This window comes from Petaurus breviceps, unplaced genomic scaffold (assembly GCF_028583685.1).
Source record: "Petaurus breviceps papuanus isolate PSGF00001 unplaced genomic scaffold, PetGlider_PUasm1.0 151, whole genome shotgun sequence".
Classification (NCBI taxonomy): domain Eukaryota; kingdom Metazoa; phylum Chordata; class Mammalia; order Diprotodontia; family Petauridae; genus Petaurus; species Petaurus breviceps.
This window is the reverse complement of record NW_027185712.1, coordinates 19,839,147-19,863,249: the sequence shown is the minus strand read 5'-3', so window position 1 is coordinate 19,863,249 and position 24,103 is coordinate 19,839,147. Positions and strand designations below refer to the sequence as shown.

Here is a 24,103-nt window from a genome sequence, read left to right as displayed (position 1 = left end):
GCATTATGTGCTTTGTAAAGAGCTGTAATAAAACAACCCCTTACTCCCAGCTCAATTTGTATTTTAAAAGACACTGCTTTAACCCAAAGAAATAAATCTTTATCTATGGATTTTCAAATGCTATAGCAAATGGGGGCAGGGGGGTTTATTTTGGAGCAGAGAAAACCATGAAGTGACCCTCAAATTATACCACAGGAGTCACCACCTACTCTTCCTATCTATGCCTGAGACCAGTTTTGCCCATACTCATTCTACATGGCTATAGGGCCAGGTCTGACCATTACAGAATTAAATTTAGACTGTAAGATGAAACTATAGCCTACAGTTGGAGACAATTAAGACACCCAAAAAGAAGGGGGTATGAGACAACTGGAAAAAAGGGTGAAAAGGTAGGGAGGGGACAAGGGACTGATTTTCCTATGTGCTTTCTCTGCCCCTCACATTTGACAGCATAGCAAATGCTGTAAGACAGGACAGTGTTTGCTTTCTTTATAGCAGTCAGGTGATTAAAATTTTTTGTCTTTTATTATGAACTCAATAAACAAACATGAAAATTTTAACATACAAAGTCATTGTATATAAAAGTGTGAGCTTGGGTTATGTACAGTCTGTTTATATTTCCTTTGTTTGTTTTTTTATAATTCACATTTAATGGTGGTAGTTCCAATCCTGTCTGACTTATCTGAGGCTCCTGCTTCCTTTTTTTTTACACCCTGGTGATATTTTTTAAAAATAGAAAAATCCTTTTTCCAAAGACCTTTAATAAAAACATTTTTTTTTCCTCTAGGAGGATTTAATCACTGTATCTGAAGGGTGACCTAAATGACCTTTGGAGCCCTCTCCTGGCCCTATATGATTCTATAATTGGGTTGAAACAATTATAGCTTTAAATTAGATTTTTTTCAAAAAATATGTATATATATACATACACACACACACACACACATATATATATATATGTATAATTACATTCACCCCCTCCCCAGAAAAAAAAATTTAAAGAATTTAAGAATGTTAGAATTTTTGAGCTGGAAGGGAATTTTATTTTGCATATGAGAAAACTTAGGCTCAGAGAGGTCATACAACTTGGCCTAGGTTATTAAACTAATTAGTGACAGAGCAAAGGCTAGAATCTAAGTCTCTTGCTTCTCTCCCCATCATACAAGACTTTAAGCTATTGCTTTGGTGAGTCTTTATATTTGATAACATGTCATGTATTTTATGAGCTGTGACAGTTACAGAGGAACAGAATAATATGTAAATAGCTCTTCAAGAAAATGTTAGACTCTTCCTCTGTTCACCGCTACGCACCATCCTCAATACTTAAAATACATCTCTGAATCTCTTGTCTTTTCTTATCATCAGGGTACTGATTGTTGAATCATAAAATTGTGGAGCTAAGAAGGATAGAATGGGAAGTCTGAAATTTAAATATCTTCCAGTGATATTCTAGGCAAGTCAGATTTTTTTTTTTTTTTGGGGGGGGGGCCCGAGAAGGTTAAGCCTGATCTCTGACTTAGAATAAAAGATTTAGAGGTAGAAAGCTGTCAAGTCCAACTGTCTTCTTTAACAGATGAGGAAACTCAACCACTCTGGAGAGCAGTTTGGAACAATGCCCAAAAGGCTATAAAACTGTGCATACCCTTTGATCAGGCAATACCATTACTAGGGCTTGTAGCGCCAATGCAATATTTACAGTGCCCACAATCACAATAGAGACCGTGAATATGACTATTGCATGGCATTCGATCACAAAATATGCCAGACTCTCCAGATAGAGGATGAAGTTCAAGGATTTATTTAGACACCAGAAGACTGAATCCCCAAACCAGTAAGCCAATTCCATCATAGTACCAAAGATATTGAGAAGCCACAATAATGCTGAGAGGCATAGCATACTTTAGCCTTCCCACAAATCAATACAAGATCAATATTTACTCACAAACCTCTCTATCTCCTTGCCTAAGCTCCCCTGTCCCCAACTTTCTCCAACTGTCTCCAACTATCAGACTTATTCTCTACTGGCTTCCTGTGTCCTAGGGGGCAGAGTTTATCTTCACAGCAGGGAAGGTCTTCAAACTCCCCCCCCCCTAGATCTATTAAGGGGCAGGGAAGATCTTCAAATTCCCATTCCCATTATAGGGCTGTATCCCCAAAAGATCATTAAAAAGGGAGAAGGAACGACATGTGCAAAAATCTTTATAGCAGCCCTTTTCATTGTGGCAAAATATTGGAAATTGAGGGGATGCCTATCAATTGGGCATAGACAAGGTATGGTATATGAATGTAATGGAATACTATTGTTCCATAAGAAATGATGAGCAGATTTCAGAAAAACCTAGAAAGACTTGTATGAACTGATGTAAAGTGAAATGGGCAGAAGCAGGAAACCATTGTATGCAGTATCAGCAACATCACCTGATGATCAGACTTAGCTCTTCACAGTAACACAGTGACCCAAGACAAGTACAAAGGGACTCAGAATGGAAAATGCTATTCACATCTAGGTAAAGAACTAATGGACTCTGAATGCAGATCAAAACATATTTTTTTCACTTGCTTTATTTTTTCATGTTTTTTTTTCTTTTGATCTGTTTCTTCTCTCACAACTGTGACTAATTTGGAAATATGTTTTACATAATTGCACATATATAACCTATATCAAATTGTCTACCTTTTTTGAAAGAGGGGAGGGGAGCAAGGAAGGGAGAAAAATTTGGAGCTCAAAATCTTATAAAAATGAATGCTAAAAATTGTCTTGATATATAATTGGGAAAAAACAAAATACTATTTAAAAATTAAAATCCATCCCTCCCCCCCCCAAAAAAAAACAGATGAGGAAATTGAGGTAGGAAGCAGTTAAGTGAATTACCCAAGGTCACATGGCTAGTAAGTAGTACTGGTCCAGTCCCATATCCACTATACCATATTGCTTCTCACTGTGGTTATAAGGTATAGAAACTCACATCACTTTATAATCATGGTCTTTGAGTTACTAGGCCACTGAGTGGCTAAGTGATCTGCCCATGGTCACATAGTATGTATCATAGACAGAACTTGAACCCAGATTTTTCTGACTTCAAGACTATCCTTCATTCCCAGCTGCCACTCACAAATTGTAGCTGTAAAAAATCCTCAGTGAAATACCATGATTGACACTGTAATTGAGACAGTAACAGACATTCTGGTCAGCTTGTGATTTGAATGCAAGTCATGGTGGCTAGTGATCATTTAAGGTTTAGGCTTCCAACTGCATAAAAAAGTCAAAGGGTCAGTTTTGCTGGATTAGCAACACATTTCCTATGATGGGGATATTGTGTTTAGTTGTGTGGGACTCTTCATGACTCATGCACCACCCATGTCAATACAAAACCCCAATACATGGGATTTTCTTGGCAAAGGTACTGGAGTAGTTTGCCATTTCCTTTTCCAATGGATTAGGTAGACAGAGGTTAAATGAGGATAGGGATAGGGGTTGATTAATTACTGTGTGGATTATCTAAGTTTAGTATTTAACTTCCTTACCTGTAGAGATTTGGGAATACTATCTAGAGGCTTATTGTAACTCTGCCAGAAAGAGTATGGATTGAATCATTCAACAAACATTCAATAAGTGCTTATTATAAATAATGCATTGTACTAGGTGGAGAAAAAGGAGATAAAACTAAATTTAGCCCAATTGCTGCTTATTAGTAGCTAGTGAAAGGTTTGATAGCTAAAATGGTAACTAAAAATCAGCTTTGGTGACCACCTGTGGATTCCAATTACTCATTCTTTCCTTGATCCCAATTAGGACAGATAATTGGCAAATGACTGTAATGCCAGTTGTTGTTCGGTTGTTTCAGTCATGTCCTACTCTTTGTGACCCCATTTGGGGTTTTCTTGGCAAGGATGCTGAAATGGTTTGCCATTTCCTTCTCTGACTTATTTTACAGATAAGGAAACTGAGGACAGTAGAATGGTCAAAAATTTAATAGGTGGGGGTGGCTAGGTGGTGCAGTGAATGAAACACTGGTCCTGAAGTCACCAGGACCTGAATTCAAATCCAGCCTCAGACATTTAACACTTACTGGCTGTGTGACCTTGGGCAAGTCACTTAACCCCAATTGCCCTGCCCTCCCCCCTCCAAAAAGCAAAAAAAAAAAAATTTAATAGGTGGTTTGTAGTGCTTTTTTCCACTAATTCCCGTTCCCCCTTTTTAGGGATCTCAATAAGTAGGACCATGGATGGAATGTCATGTCAGAGTAACCTGACTTCATCAGTCCAGTAAATAGTCTCCAAGTTGTGGCTAGCTGAACTCGCTAAAAAACACTGAACCAGGCACAGAATAATCAAATCACCATGATCTTCCACAATTTACTTCAGAGTATTCTGTTCCTAATACACTGACTCTAATTATGTTACTCCCCTCTTCAAAAACCTTTGAAGTATCACTGGAAGAGATTTAAATTTCAGACTTTCATTCCTTCCCTCTTAGCTGCACAATATTATGATTCAACAATCAATGGTTCCCCATTGTCTACCACATAAACTACTCATCCTTTTCCCAATCAATGTTCAGTCTATCTTTCCAGCCATATCTCATGCTATTCCCCTTCTGTTACTCAGCACTCTGGGGGATTTGGACCCGGAGTGAACTATGCCCAGTTCTCCTAGTGCCCTCTCCCATCTCTGCCTTTGGTTTTTAATTGAAATTCTCTAATTCTGACATGGAGGCAGTTAGGTAACTCAAATGGATAGAGCTCTGAGCCTGGAATCAGAAAGATCTGAGTTCAAGTTTGATTTCAGATACTCAGTAGCTGTGTGACCTTGGGCAAGTGATTTAACCTCAGTTTGCCTTAATCCACTAAAGAAGGAAATGGCAAACCACTCCAGTATCTTTGCCAAGAAAACCCCATGGACAGTACTGTCATGCTATGGCCCAGGGGGTCAGGAAGTGTCAGACACTACTGAAAAACAAAAACAATCCTGAAAGAAAATCCCCTCAATATTTCTCCCTTTATTAAAGACTCATTTCAGCTGTGACCTCCATGGAGTCTCTTCTAATCACCTCATCTGAAAAAGAGTTTTTCCCCCAGGTTTTCCTGGCACTTTTGACCTCAGGTCATCCTACAGGGTCTGTGTCCCAGCTACTTGCTTCCATTCTCATCATGAGAGTGTAAAGTCTTTGACAACTGGATTTGTGTCTCTAATGCTCAGAACAATTCTTTGCATTTATCTAATTGTTGAATTGAATGTGTATTTCCCCATATCCCTACTGCCACAGCACTCAGAGTAAGCTCTTAGCAAATTTGTTTTCCCTTCTTAGTTTCCAGTATAGGATTTAAGGTAAGTAAGTGAGCCAACAGTAGGTGGCAATAGAGATCTTAGGAAATGTCCTGTCTCTAGACAAAAGAATCCTTAGACTCATTTTATCCCAAGTAGAAAGAGATTAATCTTAGTCTCTGAGATCTAGGACTGGAAATGACCTAAGAAGATATTTCATTTATTGGGTGGTTGTTTTTTTTTTTTTTTTGTGGGGGGCAGTGAGAGGGGATGGGAGAGATGGGATAAAATGCAAAACCTAGTGTATTATGAATCTCCTTAGCTTTAGGACAGTGCAGTCCTAAAGTTTTTATTTCAATTAAATTAAAATGTTATAGGGATATGTGATTTGTCTTCTTTTTACTCTCTGTGAAAATTTTTTAATCTACTGGTTTCCAAATGTCCAACTGCATCTTAATTACTATCACTCTGGTCAACTTTCATATCATCGGGGCTTGACCACATACATAGTCATCTTTCCTACAGAATCATTGGCACAGAGAGGACATACATTTCTCATGTTGGGTGGGCAGTTCCTCCCCTCTACCCACACAACCTTTTCATTTCCAAATGCTTTAGAAAAATAAAATTCAGCTACCTATCAGGGAGAGGCAGCCTGGCTTAAAAGGGGAAAACTACTGGATTTAAGAGTCAGAAGAACCTCCTTTGTCCCAACTCTGAGACTTACTAACCATGAGGCCTCACCTAAGACCTTCAGGTTTTTCATCTATCAGAAGGGGATAATAATAACTGCAGTACTTAGCTCCCAGTTATTGTAATGATCAAATGAGATAATGGAAATAAAGTACTTTGTAAGCCTTGAAATATCATTATTAATAGAGCAGTAATATATAATATAAGCATTATCAATTATTAGGTATATCTAGTAGTAATATATCATAAAATACAAATAATTATTAATATTACATTTCAGCAATATGTGATATAAAACATTAATTTATTAATTACATAGTATCAATATAATAAAACACATTGTTGTTGTTTTTCAGGCCTGTCTGAACCCTTTATGACTCCATTTTGGGTTGGTGTTTTTTGGCAAAGACACTGGAGTGGTTTACCATTTCCTCTCTAGCTCATTTTACAAATTCAAAAACAGGATTAAGTGACTTGCTCAGGGTCACATAGCCAGGAAGTGTCTAAGGCTGGATTTGAACTCAGGAAGAGAGGTCTTCCTGACTCTAGACCCAGCACTATGTCCACTGTATCACCTAGCTGCCCAATAAAACATGAATGGCAATGAATAATTAGTAGTAATTAGCAATAACAATACATAATAATATAATGGATTATTAATTGCTAATAACATAATATAATATATTAAACATTATTGATTAGTCATACTAATTAGTAAAACTAGATACACAAATCCATTCATCAAGGAGCTTATACTCTCATGATGAGAATGGAAGTAACTGAGATATAAAACCTATAGAGTAACCTAAGGTCAATAGTATTAATACTATTCTATAGTGCTATGCAATAATATAAAGCATTATTAATTTTCAAGTATATATGAGTGATGTATAATATAGAGCATTGTCAATTATTTAGTAATAATTGTAATATAATAAAAGCATTATCATTAGTAGTCAATCACATAGTAGCAATATAATAAAAGAATTGGTAATATAGCAGTAATAGAATATATTATTGTTAATGTGTGATGGTAACATGGAACATGATTAATTATTAATATAGTAATAATCTAAGCCTAGTTAATTATTAACATAGTAGCAATATAATTATATAGAACACATTATTATTATTATTATTTTGCTTTTTGGAGGGCAATTGGGGTTAAGTGACTTGCCCAAAGTCACATGGCTAGAAAGTGTGTCAAATGTCTAAGTTCTGATTTGAACTCAGGTCGTCCTGACTCCAGAGCCGGTGCTCTATTCACTGTGCTGCCTAGCCACCCCAATCACACTGAGAACACATAGTTATTAATAAATTTCAGCTATTAGGAAAGAAGAAAGATAGATATTTGGTGTCTAATGTGGCACTGTGGTAGACCCTGGAGATAAAAATAGGAAAGTAAGATAGTTGTTGTCCTCAAAGAGTTAGCATTCTACTGGTACTGAGGGAAAGAAGTACAACTCCAGGGGAGCAGAGATGAGGCAAGAGAACTTCCAGTTCTCTGGAAACTGCAAGGAATGGTCATTGGCAGCCCATTGTCACACCCTGGTTCATGGCAAAGAACATTGTTTTGATTTCCAGAGTCAAGAGCCATGTAATATCATGATAATAATAATAACAAAACTTTGCTAGTTACTTTGCTGGGCTATGGTGGAGAAAAAAAGTGTAAGGCATTATATAAATGTTATCTATTATCAGTGTTGTAATAATCTACCTCATGAGCTTACTATACGAAAATCCCTCTTTAAAGTTAAATGTAAAGTTAAATTACTATTATTAGTTGGCATCAACTTTCTATTAATACCAACCAGTATATCCTAAATATGTTTTTTAAAAGTATCTCAAATAGTTTCTAAATTCCTTCTGGCCCAAAAAGTAATTTATCTCTCAAAGTGCCTGCACCAGCCAACTGGTATTAGGATCCGCAGAGAACCCATATACTACATAACCTTGTGACAGCTTTCAAAACTTTTATTTTGAATTACAAGTTTTACAAACCCTTCCTACCCTTAGCAGTGTAGGGTCAATGAATGTTGACAGACAGTCTGCTGTCAAAATTCATCAAGATGCTTACTTTTTTGAAGACTAATTTCTTCTCATTCTAGATTAATTTCTTTCATCCTTTGTTCTCTGGGGGGCATCCTGCTCAGCATTGCTATGCTGTGGTCAGGCTTTGGTTTCAAAGCAGTCACACCTTGGTGCACTAAGGTCACAGCAAGTCTAGATGAAGGGAATAGCCTCTATCTCCTTGGCAGTCAGTCTCCTTCCATTCACACAGCTCAGCCTGTAAGATGAGGACAGCCAGAGCTTGAGGTGGCCCAAAAAGAAGTGGAATATTTTCCCAGTCTCCCCACTTTGAGCCTCAGCCACCTCCCTCCCATTCACTCACTGGGCTTTGGTTAAGGAGAAGGGAACAGGGCTCTGGAGTGAGGGAGGCAGGCATCATGGTTTAGTGGAAAGTGCACTGGACTTAACCTTAAAGAAACTGATCTTGAGTTCTGGCTCTGAAATTTATTAATTTATTGTTGTTGTTTTTGGTCATTTCTTACTCTTTGTAACCCCATTTGGGGTTTTCTTGGCAAAGACACTTGAGTGCTTTGCCATTTCTTTCTCCAGGTCATTTTCCAGATGAGGAAACTGAGGCAAATAGGGTTAAGTGATTTGCCCAGGGACACACAGCTAGTAAGTGCCTGAGGCCAGATTTGAACTAAGGAAGAGGAGTCTTCCTGACTCCAGGCTCAGCACTCTGACCACTTTGACACTTAGCTGCCCCATCTATTAATTGACTTTGTGACTATGCCCAAGGCATTTAACTCCCCTGAACCTCAGTGTCCCCATCTAGAAAATAAACCAATAAACAAGTATTTATTAAGCACCTACTGTGTATACAGGCCAGCATGAGTTTCTGGGATACAAATATACAGGTGAAAGCCCTGCGCTCAAGGAGCCTGCATTCTACTAGAGGAGAAAACCTGTACATATATAAGGAAGTACAAAATAAATACATTTCTGAAACAGAGCACTAGCAATTAGGAATATCAGGAAAGGCCTCCTGTAGCTGGTGGCCTTTGAGATAAACCTCAAAGGAAACTAGGATTTCTAAGACATTGAAGGGGGTGTGGAGTGGGTTAATAGTAAGTGGGGGAACGACCTATCTCACTGAATTTTGGTTAGGCTCAACTCATATAATGTATGTAAAGTACTTTGTCACTTGTCAGGTGCCACATAGATGTGCTACTATTTTCAATCTGCATGGTGAAATACAAAAATATTACACTCTAATACAACGTTTTTGTCTCCTCTCCAATATTAGGCATTAGTGAGGAATTCTCCAGATTGACACAATGCATTTCACACTGATCCTGTATTCTTCACACCTTCTTCTATTCCAGCAAAACTGACCTGCCAGTTGTTTCCTGGTCCTGTGCTCTCCCATTTCCATGTACCCAGACAATCTGGTGCCACCCTCTGAGGGAGAAGTGCACACAGACTATGGGTGTAGAGGAAGCACTTTTTTCTCAGAGACCAGACCCAGATTGCCTGGGTATATCACCCTTCCAAAATCAAGGATGAACAGCAAAAGCAGCCTTCTGCACATCTCAGTCTATTGAACTCTTTTTCCTTCAAAGTCCAGATTTAAAGAAGATATCCTTGATTCTCCCTCCTCACATTTTTTTTTGGAGGGGGGAAGGCAGGGTAATTGGGGTTAAGTGACTTGCCCAAGGTCACATGGCTAGTAAGTATCTGAGGTCGAATTTGAACTCAGGTCCTCCTGATTTCAGGTATGGTGCTCTATTCACTGCATCATCTAGCTGCCCCCCTCCTCATATTTTCTAAGAGTGTTGTCTAGGTATCCTTTTTGAGCTTATATTAATCAATTAACAAGCATTTATTAAGCATTTACTCTATGTCAGGTATACTACCTCTCATATTTTTAAATTGTATTTATTTGTTTTTAGTTTTCAACATTCATTTCCATAAGATTTTGAGTTTTAAATGTTCTCTCTCTCCCTTTCCTCCCCCCTCCCCAAGACAGTGTGCAATCTGATCAAGCCTCTGCTTTTGTGCATTCATATTAAACATATTTCACATTAGTCGTCACTTAAAGAAGAATTAGAACTAATGGGAGGAACCACGAGAAAGAAGAAACAAAACAACAAAAGAAAAGGAGAGCGAATAGTCTGCTTCCATCTGCATTCAGACTCCAAAGATTTTCCTCTGGATGTGGACAGCTTTTTCCACTGTGAGTCTTTTGGAGCTGTCAGATCTTGGCATCTGGCACTATATCTATTTGTATGCTGCTAGTTTTTCTATTAGATTGTAAGCTTCATGAGGATAGGACCGATGCCTTTTTTTTACCCTCCATGTTTGTATCAATCCCCAGCACCTACCACAGTGTCTTATGTGGAGAAGATACTTACTAAATATTTGACAAATTAAATAGTGATCCCATGGGTACCATTTAATATATATTGGTTTATAGGACTCACCCCTCATAATGGTGTTCTTGATAAGCTAGGACTGTGTCTGCTAAGTTAATGTACCTTTAAAAGGGGACATACAATGATGCCATCAAATGAAGTTGGAAAGTATCGTATATTAAGTGTTTTCTTGTAACAAGCACTTCTTTGAAAAAAGATAAGCAGGCCAACCACCATGCAGGAGTGATTTGTATCAACTTCGGAGGACATGAGATCAGTAAAATGAGCTGGAATTGACTGGGACCTGGGGAGAGTTGCCATGACTGATAAGGTAGTGGATGTCTTGACACTACAATTGACTGACAAATTAATGTTGAAATATTTTTCTGATTTCTAATCTCTTTTCTAAACAAGAGCTGTAAGTATTATTATATACTTTTTTAAAAAAAGACTGCCTTTGATATTAAAACTACCTGACTTGTCAGGGCTTAGGAGGAAGAAATGAGGTATAAATGAACCCCGAGGCCTCTGCTGATTAGAACACTTAAGAATGGTATAATTCTAGAACTGTGGACTCCATTCTATCCTAAATGGGGATTGAATGAACATTGAACACATGGGAAACAATGTGCTGTATAAAATGTCCAACCTGTGACGACAATGGGGGAGGGTTTTCTTTCTGAATGACAACATTTCAGGACAAATAGATAATGGTGCCTTTTAAAGTCAGGCTCCAGGAGGTTTCTGAATGTAATCTCTTCCAAAATCTTTTTTGCTTATTTTTTTTTCCTCTTAGACTACTAAATTGTTTAATCATATCTGGAAATTATATCCTACAGGATTACATGCTGGTACTTTTTCAGTGAAACAATGTGGCAATTGTTCCATTTTTTTTTTTAAACCTATTTGGGGTGTTTTAGTGTTGACTCCTTTGAATCCTTTGATACAGTTAACCAGTTGCAATCACCCAACTGCAGACATCCTTCTGTAGTCTAAGATGTTGGGATAATATGTCTTTAGCATTTACCCTCTTTCTTCTTGTCTCTTTTCTCAATTTTCCAGGTAATCATTTTCCTCTAGTACAGCAGCATAGATACTGCATCATACCTGCAGAAAGCTCTATAGAAAATGGAGATGAGGGGAGCAGCTAGGTGGCAAAATGGATAGAATAGTGCCCCTAGAGTCAGGAGAACCTGAGTTCAAATCCAACCTCAGACATTTACTAGCTGTATGACCCTGGGTAAGTCACTTAACCCCAATTTCCTCCAAAAAAAAAAAAAAAGAAAACATGGATGAGGAGGGATATCCTATCTACCTCACTGGTTTGTTGTAGAGAAAGCACCAAATGTAAGTTGTTACTGCAGCACCCTCTCTGGGCTTGTGTTCCCATTCCCACCGGCCCCAGAAAGCAGTTTGATTATTCCTTCCTTCCAGTAACTCTGTGGAGTTGAGTTTGAAGTTTAAGAAGGTACTAAGACTTTGGAAATCCCTCTTGCTCCTGAATGTGCTCCTCCTGGCATCCCATCAGTTACTTCTATATTAGCAATCAACCATTTGGCATTATTTAGTCTTAAGAGGGATGTTTACTATAGCATAGCAAGCATAAAAGAGGGGCCCAAACCAGGAGGTTCACTCTCCCTTTTGCATATACTTTTTTCCTGGGAAGAGTAGGTTCCAACCAGAAGGACAAAGATACTGAAACCCAGATGGGGAATGCCCAGGGCTGAAGGTTACCTTGAGACTCCTGACCTCCAGAGTCATTCTCTTGTTCGGAGGAGATCTTGACAAGTTTGCTTCAGGGTGCTACTGGTTTTCCTGACTCCTCCTGACTTGGGCCCTGGGCTAGAAACATGCACATGAGTAGAAAATGTCAACAATGGAGGAATAATGGAATCTGAGGGTAGAGATCATGTTTTTGCTTACTGTTTCTTTCCTGTAAGTCTCTCTTGGGACAGATAGGTGGCACAGTGAACAAAATGCTGGCCAGGAGTCAGGAAGAATTGAGTTTAAATTTGTCCTCAGCCACTAGCTGTGTGACCCTGGGGATGTCACTTAACCCTGGTTGCCCCAATTTCTTCATCTGTAAAATGAACTAGAGAAGGAAATGGCAAACGTCTCTGGTATCTATGCCAACAAAACCCCAAACGGGGTCACAAAGAGTCAGATGCGACTGGAAACAACTAAACACCTACCCAAGTCTCTCTATTCCCTTTTGTGAGAATATTAACTTCTTATTTGGCCAGAGAAGTCAAAGTTTTCAGGACATATTTGCTTTTTGGTAGACCATCTGCCTTCTTGCCTTTGCTAAGTCTTATTTGAAATAGTGTCCTATAGTTCTTTTTTCCCCTCTCTCCTGATTTTCAGAGTTGTTAGTTTTCATTCTGCAGAAGAATGTGATAATAGAGACTATATTCACGTCTCAAGAATAGCCCAGGTGTTGTTTTATTAGAAGATGCAGGTATCTGAATAGATGGGAGAGCTTTCCCAAATAGAATTCTCAAATTCTATTTATACTGTTCTTGAAACTTGCAGGCTGGCTGTGGTCCATTCATTTGGGAAAATAGCAAATGGTGACATCTTTGACCTTCCTGGCTCCTTCTGGTATGCTTCAGCTAGCACATCTTCCATACTTCTATTATGCCCATTGACAAATATAGGCAGTTCCCTATGCATGTGTGTCTCTTACAGAATCATAGGATTTGTGGGGATTTCAGGAGCCATCTAGCCCAACCTAGATTCAACAAAGTACTCTATCTTATACCATACATAACAGGTGGTCATTCAACCATAGCTTGAAGACCTTTGGTAGGGGGAACCTCATTATGTCTTGAGTCATTCTATTACACTTTTGGAAAGCTTAAATTATTAGGAAGTTTTTCCTAATATCAAGCCAAGATTTGCCTTTTATTTATAAAAATAATAGGCATTTACATCATACTTAAAAGTTTGCAAAGAACTTTACATATGTTTGTTATCTCATTGGAACCTTGGACTGACTAGATAAGAGATGCATCAGAGGTATCATTATCTGCATTTTAGAAATGAAGATATAACTTATCCATGTTCACACCACTAGTATCAGAGATAAGACGTGAATTCAGGCATTTCTAGTTCCAACTATGATACCTTCCATAATCACTACAAAACAGCCATGTCATTGGAGCAACATGTTGCTACAGGACCTCCTCTTCTCTCCATGCTCCTAGAATTCCTTCCTTCTTGTCTGATGGGTGCCTGAGATATACTATTGCCCTTTCCCCAACATGCCCTCTCCATCTATCCCTGTGTCCCATTTTGTAATGAAGTCTAGAATCTGAGATGGTAGAAGCATTAATGAGAGGAAGAAAAGGGGACAACCTCCTTCCCCATCCTCCAATCAACCCCATTGTTACCTCCTCACTGATTTTGTCCTGATTTCATTTTGTGACAGCCATCACATCCTAGTTCCCCTCAGAGCCCCTGCCTCTTTACCTGCTCCTGTAATGAAGTGACCATAGTCTTTTTTTCCTCTGAAATATTGACAAAGCTTCCTTTAGTCTTTGTGTTTAGAAAGAAGCCATTAAAAGTTTTGAGCTCTAACTGAAAAAGAGAAGGACCCCAGAACGTTGTCCTACACATTGTCCAAATATAGTTTGGGGTCTCGGAAGGACCCCAGTAAAGTGGCATGGATTTTGGAGGGGTCCAGTTAACTTCCTGTTTTCTGCTACTAGCAAATAATACCACTGGAAATCTCCAAAGCATAGTGTGCTTGCTTCCGACACAGTAAAACAGGAGAGAAAGTAAAGCAGTATTTTGTTCCCTCAGTGAACAAAGGAAGAAACTTTGGTAGGAAGCAAGAGGGATGGCTTTGAAAAGGGAAGTAGATCCATAGATCCCTGAGGGATAAGTACCTGAGGTTCAAGGAAAAAATATGAGGCTGGATTGGAGTCAGCCTTGGACTGAGAAGTTTCTCTAAAGATTAATCCTGTCATGGGGTTGCTCCCTATCTCCTGAAGTCTTTCCTTTTTAGGTTCCTCCTCTCCTCCCTCAGATACCTTCCACCACTCTAGCCCACATTTCCTGAAACAAAGATACACACACACCCAACATCTTGGTGTACAGACCCTACCAGTTCATTCCTTTCCCTTCTGGTGAACTCTTCCCTTTTTCTATCACTCTTCTCCTCCCTCAGGTCCTTCCATCTCTGCTTACATTTCCTGAAACATGAACACACACACACACACACACACACACACACACACCCCTACCCATTCCTTCTTTTCCCTTCTGACTTTTATTGCCATCCATCTCACCCTTTTATCCCACTCCATCTGTTCTCAGATACTCAACAGTGCCAACCCAGAAGATTTAGTAGATTTATTGACTTTACACCGGAAACTCACTGGCAAGATCACAGGTGCAAAAATGGTCCCTTTCAATACAGCAATGGGATTTGCAAGTTCTTCTTAATGATCTCATCCCATTTTGTACTGACTTGTTTTCTTTATCTTGACATCTCTTTCTGCACCTAGACCTGAGTGGTAAGGTCCTCCTACCCTTTTTATTTGGAGCAAACTATTTTTGGCTTCTCTTGCTATGTTCATCCTTCAGTTGGGAAATCAAGGCAGGGCTCACACCCAGCAAACATCCCAATGTACTGTTGTTTATCTCCCGTCTATACAATGCATAATAAAATAGGGCCTGAGAGTGAAACTGATTATTTGTACTAGTGGCTTGTTTTATTGCCCAGTGTGTTGACCCATATCCCACTAGGCACCTGCAGCTTCTGTCTTTCTTCCTACCCTGGAATATATGGTGTCAGATCATTTGCATAGCCAATGAGATCTTAGAATTCCCTGTGGAACAGTATGTAAGGCCCCCACCCTCCCCCAGCTCCAACCAAGAGTGTTACTTAATTTGTGTAATATCCACAACTGTTTCTGAGAAGTAAACTAAGGAACAATCAGGGTGACCTGATAGCCCCTTGTCAATGGGATTTTGGTTCCTTGATGAAGGACACCTCATAGGTTAACAAGAGAATTTGTAGTTTGTCAGGTCTAAAGCAAAAATCTAGGTCCCTCTCATGATAAAAGCCAAATCGAAAAAGTTAGAGATGTATTCTCTGGTCCTGGGACTGAAAGGAAGAAACCTTGTCTTTTGTCACCTGAGTGCGATGGCAGAACCTTTCTTATGTCTAATGGATCCTGGTGAAGCCTATGGACCCCTTCTCAGAATAATGTTTTTTAAATGCATAAAATAAAACACACAGAATTACAAGGGAAACTAGTTAGACTGAAAGGCAGTTATCAAAATACTTTGAAATGCTGATTGACTCAGCCTTGGAAAATTCCTCCTGCTCTCCCCTCTGATTGGAAGGCTGGAGGGTGGAGTAATAAAGTCCTCCCAAAGCCTTCCTTAAAGAGAGCTCAGGAACTTTGAGAACTTTCCAATTTTGACTCAATTTCTGGGAATTTCATGCTTCCCCCTTCACCTTTTCAGCTCCTTTTTGTGTACTGTCCTCCTCCAGTCTATTGTAAGCTTCCTGAGTGCAGGGATGGTCTTTCTTTTTCTTGGTTGCATCTAGATACAAATGTAAACACCTGAGTCACTGTGTACACCTCTCCCAGAATGGCAAGATTATCAAATATTTGTCCAGTCATTTTCACTCATGTGCTTTGTGACCCACTTTGGTATTTTCTTGGCAAAGATACTGGAATGGTTTGCCATTTCCTTATCCAGTACATTTTATAGATGAGGAAGCTGAGGCAAACAGGATTAAGTGACTTGCCCAGGGTAACACAGCAGTATCTGGGGCTAGATTTGAACTCAAGAAGATGAGTCTTCCTGATTCCAGGCCTGTGCCACCTGGTCAGTTAGCGACAATTAACTCTGAGTCAATTAGCTACAGGTACATCTTTCAGCTGGTAGCCTTTCTTCCTTCCCCCACTCCAACCCCATGACAGGAAAAAAGAATCATTTCAGACAGTGAATTTTTTCCACCCAAAGATCTCACTAAGTCAAGTCAGTTTTAAGAAATTACAACTCTATACTAATGTGTAATATTATAGTTCTTTCTGTGTTTATTTGGTTTTCTGCTAGCCCTAGACTGATTGAGAAAACTGCCTCTCAATTCCACTCTAGCTTTCGGGGGAAACCGAATTTCCGCATTTGATTTCATCCCATTCACCAGAATGTTCAACAATTTCTGATTTTATCCCTAGGCAGCTCCCTAACTCCTTCAGTGACTAATCCCCTCCTCCTCCTCATCTTCATAATATAATAATAATTTAATAATTATGGATTGATAGGTTTGATTGGATTTTATAGGGATTTTCAAAGAGTAGATTCACTATGGTTTGATCGAGACTCAGGGTAGCCTTTAGGTCTGTAGGGCAGCCCTTAGGCCTGTAGAGCCTTCAATTCTCAAAGTGTATGGAGGATAATCTAGAATCTGGGTGAAGTAGGTAATGGTTATTCCTGAAGAAGCTTGAGCTCGATATCCCAGAGAGTAAATGAAATCAAAGAAGGAGAGCCAGAAACAAAAACCATTTACCAGTGCTTTAACTAGGACTTCTTATACTTGGGCCAAGTACCAACCACCGCACCCCGCCAAAAACTGCAAGTAGCAGTCTCAGCTGGAGGCAGCAGCTGAGGTGCCTCCATATTTGAGGGAGATGGAGACCTTGTTACTATTGAAGATTCTACCTCATATAGAGGAGTATAGGGAGTAGGGGAGAGTGGGGGAGGATCTCACCAAAAACGTGCAATATATTGACTTCTAATTAAGTTGTTGTTTCAACTCTATGGTTGCTTTAGTGCTGTTGAAAGACAGAAAGTGCTGTTCTTCTGAATTTATCACTCCTGGGCCTAGCCTTGGCTACTCCACCCTTCTTAAGACTGCTGCTTTCTATTATTAGAGAGATCTAAAGTGGAACAGGTCAAGGAATAGTTTGAACAGACCACAGAAAACTGAAGGTACATCTAGAACAATGAGCACATTGAAGGGACTTGCGGAGATGCTCAAGCTGGGGGCTTCAGGTCTAACATTTCTGTTTATCTGTGTTCTCCTTCCTCCCCTCACCTTCATCCATGCTTGGGCCTGAAGCTCTGAGCACGTTCTTCCCATAATAATTTGCTGTTCTTCTTTGTATTTGTAATTGTACATGGCTGACCCACTATCAACAAAGGTGTTTTTTTGGAGGGGGTGCCAGATGTGACAAGTCATATGAATTTTTTTTTCAGTAAGGGTGATAGGTTGCATTGGGTGAGACTGTGGGCAAATCGGCACATTTAACCTCCTGATGACCATGTTCATTTGGGTAATGACCAGCTTCTGTGAGAGATACAAAATATGGGCATAAAACAAAGTAAACTAACCCTTTCAAGCCCTGGACCCGCACATCCAACCTTAGTAGCATCAATTCACCCACTCTCTACTCTCATTTATATAGTACTTCAATGTTTACAAAACACTTTCCTTTAATGTTTGCAAAACACTTCTACCCTGCAAGGTAAAGAAGGATGTATAGGATATATATCAGGGAAGACTAGTAGGTCTGGTGTGAGGGCTTGTAAGCCCTTTTCAGGGCTCTTCATCCTTCTTTGGTGTCCACCTGCCACTCAGCTCTCATCTGTGGCTCTAAGAAATTGTAGCATGTACAGTCACTACAGCCCAGTAAAACTGTCTCAGCAGATAAGCTAAATCCGGTTGAAGGTAAGAGACAGACCTGAGGTCTGTCTGTTGGTGGGTTAGGGGGATGTCCACCCTAAGCATTTCCCCAGTAGAATTGGTGAGAACAATTTGTTTCAAGGGTCATAAAGGTGGCTGATGCAGGCATTGTGGAGGTCTAAGAGCTTGGAAAGACATCAAAGATGCCAAGTTCATCCAATGCACCCCCAGCTATCACTAGTCTTCTGATTTTTGTCTTGTCACTGGACTTTGATGACTCTATGCAATTCTGCCTCACTTAAATCCAATGTCTTTGCAAGTCAACATATCACAAAAGACAAAATGAAGGATCATCAACTACAACATGTGTATTTGTCTGTGTATGTGTATACACATACACAGACAAATACACATGTTTATTTATATAATGGTATGATTGTTCCCATCTTACAAATCAAGCAAATGAGACTGAGAGAAGCTAAAAGATCCTGATCATCTAGTTCCAAATCCTGTTCTTTTCCCCCTCTGCCATGTTTTCTTTTGCATCATCAACTAGCCAAAATAGTACTTTGTGAATAAGTTTTTTAGAGCTACTTTGCAATTGATGTGCAGTCAATACAGCTGGTCATATGAAAGATGTTAGACCCAACAGAATTCCCCTGCTGAAGTGTTCTTTAAAGCCTAGGCATGTTGCTCCCTCCAAAGCTGCAGTTAGTACAGACAATGTCAAATCCATTTGCCAGATCACTTTGACCTGTTTCCATGATCTGAAGCTAGGATATTGCTTTCCTGACCTCAGATTTGAACTATCAATTAAGGCTAGAACTCCTTCTTTATGACTTAGACCAGCCCTCTTCCAATGGTTGTGAATGAATTATGAATAGACACATAGCTAGAAATCATGCAGATAAAGATCTTGTATAATTAAGGACTTGTAATAGCAAAAATGATGCATATCGGGCAGCTAGGTGGTTCAGTGAGTAAGCGCTGGCCCCGGAGTTGGGAGGACCTGAGTTCAGTTCCAGCCTTAGACACTTAACACAAAAAAATACTAGCCATGTAACCTTGGGCAAGTTACTTAACCCCAATTGCCCTCCAAAAGGCAAAAAAAAAAATTATGCATATGGGGATGAAGAAACATCTGTCCATGGAAGAGTCAAATAAGTACCTTAATCAACAGGAGATAATGATTTACCTAGTACTTTTGAGGTCTAACATTTATTATGTTACTGAATTATATATCTTGTAACTAAGGATCAATAAGTAATAATTATCTTGATATATGAATAGTAGATAGTGAGTACTGATAACATATGCGATTAAATTTGGAAAATGGTGGCTTGTCCACAAACTATTTTTCATTCATTGCAAAAATGGACATGAGATTGTAATGGACAATCGAGAAAGCAAGACAGCGAAACCAATTATAATTTGATAGGAGTGTTTATTAACTGGCCGGTGACTGCCTCCCCAACAGGGAAGATAGCACTGAGTCTTCTGTAAGATATACCTACATAGAGTTAGGTGCTGCTAATCAACAAAATGTGATTCCAAGGCGGGGTGTAATGCCATAAATGCCATTTCTAGTGAAGCCTTGATTACCTAGCAAAGCCCTGGATACAAACATAAACAGACCTGAATCTGGGGCATGTTTCTAGCAATACAGGTGAAACGTTCCCTCACTAATGTGGCCTATTAGGTAGTTTCCAGGGACCCTGGTAGGGGTCCCCTTCTAGCAAGTTGCAACTGGGAGGGGGCTTTGGTGCATAATTTCTGGTGGGCACTTCAAGAGGAGTTGAGATGGCTATAATGTTGCAAAGGGAAACAAGGCTAAAATGCTGGACTTGGTCAATATTTACTGTTGTTTTGCTCAGCTCTACTTTGTATCTCCTCACACAAGAAGTTCCATCTCCCAGTCCCAAGGACTTTTTCTGGCTGTCCTCCTCATCTCTACCTCCTGGCTTCCCTGGCTTTTATTTCAAGTCCAAGGTAAAATCCTTCCTCTTACAGGAAGCCTTTCCTGAACCCCTTTAATTCTAGTGTCTTCCCCCTATAGATTAGATCCAGTTTTTCTTGTATCTATCCTGTTTGTACATAGTTATCTATCTGCACACTGTCTCCCCTGTTGGACCATGAGCTCTTTGCAAGGCAGGACTGTTCTTTTGCTTTACAATGTTAACATGTTAAGTATGTCTACATTCAGGGCTATTGTAATTTTTTTTTTTTTAGGTAATGGGGTTAAGTGACTTGCCCAGGGTCACACAGCTAGTAAGTGTCCAAGGCCATATTTGAATTCAGGTTCTCTTGATTCTAGGGCCAGTGCTCTGCTCACTGTGCCACCTAGCTGCCCCCATTCAGGGTTATTGTAAGAATCCTGTGAGCTACCTAGGTGTTTGTTAAGCACTATACATAAAATATCCTCTTAAGATGAACTATTTTGGTGGATGAAGAAAGAAACTACTTTTAAATGAATTCACGATAGCAGCCTGGGTTTACGTAGAACTTTCTATGCAATATTTCTTTGGATCTTCACAATATCCCTTTGAGGTAAGCACTTCAGGCATCATTTTCTTCATTACAGATGGGGAGAATGAGGCTCAGAAACACTGTGACTGACTCAAGCTCACATTATCAGTAAAAAGTGGAGGCAGCATCCCAAACACAGGGCTCTTCTACTAAATTTCTTCATCTTCCTTGTCCCTTTGGTTCTGGCTATAACAAGCATCCATTTCCTGGTGGATGTTAAAATGAGACAATGGTAGACTGATAGAAGGACTTTTAGTGCTCCCCCAGCCAGATCCCTCTCTTTCAAAGTGAAGAAACTGAAGGAAGTGACCTTTTGGTTGTTGTTGAGTCATTTTCGGTCCTGTCCGACCCCATGTGAGGTTTTCCTCAAAGGTTCTGGAGTGGTTTGCCATTTCCTTCTCCAGCTCATTCTACAGATGAGGAAACTGAGGCAGAGAGGGTTAATTGGCTTGCCCAGGGTCACACAGCTACAAAGTGTCAGGAGGCTGGATTCAAGCTCAGTTCTTCCTAACTCTAGGCCTGGCTCTCTCTCCACTGCCCTAAGTGACCCACCCAAAGTTATATAGACACAGTGAGCTACTGTCTGCCAACTCCAAACTGTGTATAATTTCTTCAACATTATGCAACCTCCCTTCATCAGGGCAAGATTAAATCCTACAGTAGGGAAACATGCCAGGACTTGCATACAAGGATTTAAAGTCAGTGGCTTAATTTAAAAAAAAATTGAGTAATACGAGTTTATTTGTTAGACAAAAAGTGGATTAAGGCAGCCTATGGTTCTTTTGTTTGACATGTTTGATGAGTCTTTTAGGTCTGAGTACCTGCTCTTTAGGAAAATAAACAGAATTTCTATCAGACAGTAGGAATAACTGTGATCTTGATTTTATTAGCCATCTACTTTAAAAAGTATGATTAGTTTAAGCTCTGGGCAAAACAGTGTTGGCCTGGGTCAGAGGAGAAAAGTGACTCTTGAGTACAGAATTCCTCATGGTAGTTAATACCATTCCAATGGGGAAGGAACAAAGTGGGAGGCCTTCTTTCTGACACGCAGAGTCTTTTTTCTTTCTTCTTCTCCTCAGAAACTGAATATGGCACTTATTGTACCTTCTCAATATCTCCTATATTTGTTTGTATGTTTGATCAGCAATTTTAAAATGCAGCAGTGGGTGGTAGAAAGGCACCAGACTGAGAGGAAGGGGCCCAGGCTTATAATCCTAGACCTCCTACTGTGCGACCACAGAGAAGCTACTTATCTTTCTCTGAGCCATCATCTAGTATTTGGCTGACCTTAAAATTTTGTTGAAATGTTAGTATTGAGATGCTAGTATTATTTCTTATGTTTCTATGTCTTATTTACAAACTGACTTTCAGAGCAGGTAGCATAGTGAGACTTGTGAGAGCAAGTAGGGAAAAGCAGATGCATTTATGAAACACCTATCTGCATACGGTATCACTAGAGTAGGTGATATAGTGAATAGAGCACTGGGTCTGGAGTCAGAAAGACCTGAGTTCAAATCCAGTCTCTAATACACTAGCTGTGCAAACCTGGACAAATCATTTAACCTTGAGCTGCCTCAGTCCTGTCAACTCTAAAATGAAGATAACAGCACCTACCTCTCGGTTCTTGTGAGTATCAAATGGACAATTTGTGTAAAGCACTTAACACAATGCCTGCCACATAATAGGCACTTGATAAATTATTTTCTTCTTTTCAGTACTTTTTTAAAGTATACATATTATGCCCAGTACTATGTACCATACCCTATAGGAGATTTAAAAAAAGTGTATAATATGGTTCCTATCTATGAGTATCTCAAAAATCATGATATAATTTGAGAAAAATCCAAGAGAGTATATCATTAAGTATCAAACTAAATATAAACCAGGTGCCACAATGTATTGAATAGACAGTAAACATTATGGGAGGTCAGTAAAGAAAAAAGTGAATGCTGTCATAAAGTTTTTGTGAATCAGATCAAACTGGGACCTGAAAGAAAGGATATTCTCACCTTAGATATAGTAGTCAGTTGGTCAGCAAGCTTTTTAAAAATACCTCTGTTAAGTGCTGGGGACACAAAACAAAAGAAAACAGAAAAGACACTATCCCTGACATCAGGAAGCTTGAATTCTGATAAGGGAGATACTACCTAAATAACTACATATGTGATATATTTACAGTACATGGAAAGTAACCAGAGAAGGGAGGCCCTAGCAAAGGTGAAGGCATGGTGCATCTCAGGCCTAAGATCATCCCCATCAGCTAACAGACGATGAGAAGAGGTGTAGCTTGGTGTAACAACAATGCAATATTCACAACACCCTGCGGTGATTACAAATATGCTGGTGTAGTTGTGAATCACAAAATGTAACAGGCTCTCCACATGGAGGACAGAGCCAAAGTGTTTATTCAAATACCAGAAACTGAGTCCCAAAACCAGAAAGTCAAAGTCATTACAGTAGCCCCAAAGTTGGTACACATAGTTAAGGCAGTGAACATCCGCATTCCCAAGCCTTCAAAACAAAACAGGCTCCCTCAGGCAAAGATCCTTCGGCTCCTCCTTGTCCCACCCCTTCCTGCTACATCAGCAAGTTCATCCCACTATGGGATTCACAAGTTCTGGGGCTTACTACTTGACACAATTATGAACTTGAAACTAAGTGCTAAGTACCTGTTATCTTACCAATACAAGGGGCATGGAAGATCTTCAAATCCATTGCCATTACACTTGGTCTTATCATTTGCTTCTCTACCACTTTATCCACAATGCCACATACTCTCTCCACATTTCTAGATCTTTTCCACATAAACTCTTGTTTAACCACATCTCCTTTTATGAGAGACAGAGAGATAAAGAGAGACAGAGACAAAAGGAGAGACAGAGAGACAAAATTTATTAAATGCTTACTATGTGCTGCTGATGCAAATATAAGCAAACAAGACAGTCCCTGACATCAAGGAATTTATGCTATAGTAAGGAGAAGACAACACATAAGAGGAGCAGGGGAAGGCAGAACTGCTGCATAGCAGCACAGTTTGGAAATAGTGTTTGGGAAATGATGTAGAAGCGTGGTTTTGGGCAAGATGAATTGAAAGCTCACCTATCAGAGCTCATAGGGACTCTAGGAGCAGAGTCTAAGGTTCTAGTAAAAGGGAGTTGAGGATGATAGCCAGAATGAAGGTAGAATGGCTTTCATATAATGACCAGGACCACTGGCCAAAAATTCAATAAATATATTAATTATATAAGGAAGTAAATGAATAGCATATTAATATTGCCTACAAAGACATATGTAAATTATATTGAATAATAACAAGACATGAAAAACATCCTCTTAGAAGATTTTTATATATGTGTATATATATATATGTATATATATAAGCATCTTTAGAGAAAAGAAAAATATCCTCTTAGAAGATTTTATATATATATATGTGTGTGTGTGTCTATATATATACATAGAGAGAGAGATGCATCTTTAGAGAAAGGAAAAATATCCTCTTAGAAGATGTAGATGGATAGATAGATAGATAGATAGATAGATAGAT

At 39.3% G+C, this 24,103-nt stretch overlaps 1 protein-coding gene and 1 long non-coding RNA gene across 4 annotated transcripts in view; one reads left to right on the top strand and one right to left on the bottom strand.

The window, feature by feature from the left end:
- SLC12A7 (solute carrier family 12 member 7) overlaps positions 1-24,103 on the top strand; it is a 301,892-nt gene that overhangs the window by 86,404 nt on the left and 191,385 nt on the right. The gene's annotated exons all lie outside the window — the stretch shown is intronic.
- LOC138153806 (uncharacterized) lies at positions 7,912-14,890 on the bottom strand. Of its 3 annotated transcripts, none has more exons than XR_011166458.1 (3): positions 14,765-14,890; positions 12,117-12,224; positions 7,912-8,245 (listed from the first exon to the last, which is right to left on the bottom strand). It is a non-coding gene; the product is annotated as an uncharacterized lncRNA (long non-coding RNA). The 3 variants fall into 3 exon arrangements; XR_011166459.1 differs by having other exon boundaries at positions 14,675-14,803; XR_011166457.1 differs by lacking the exon at positions 14,765-14,890 and adding an exon at positions 14,491-14,597.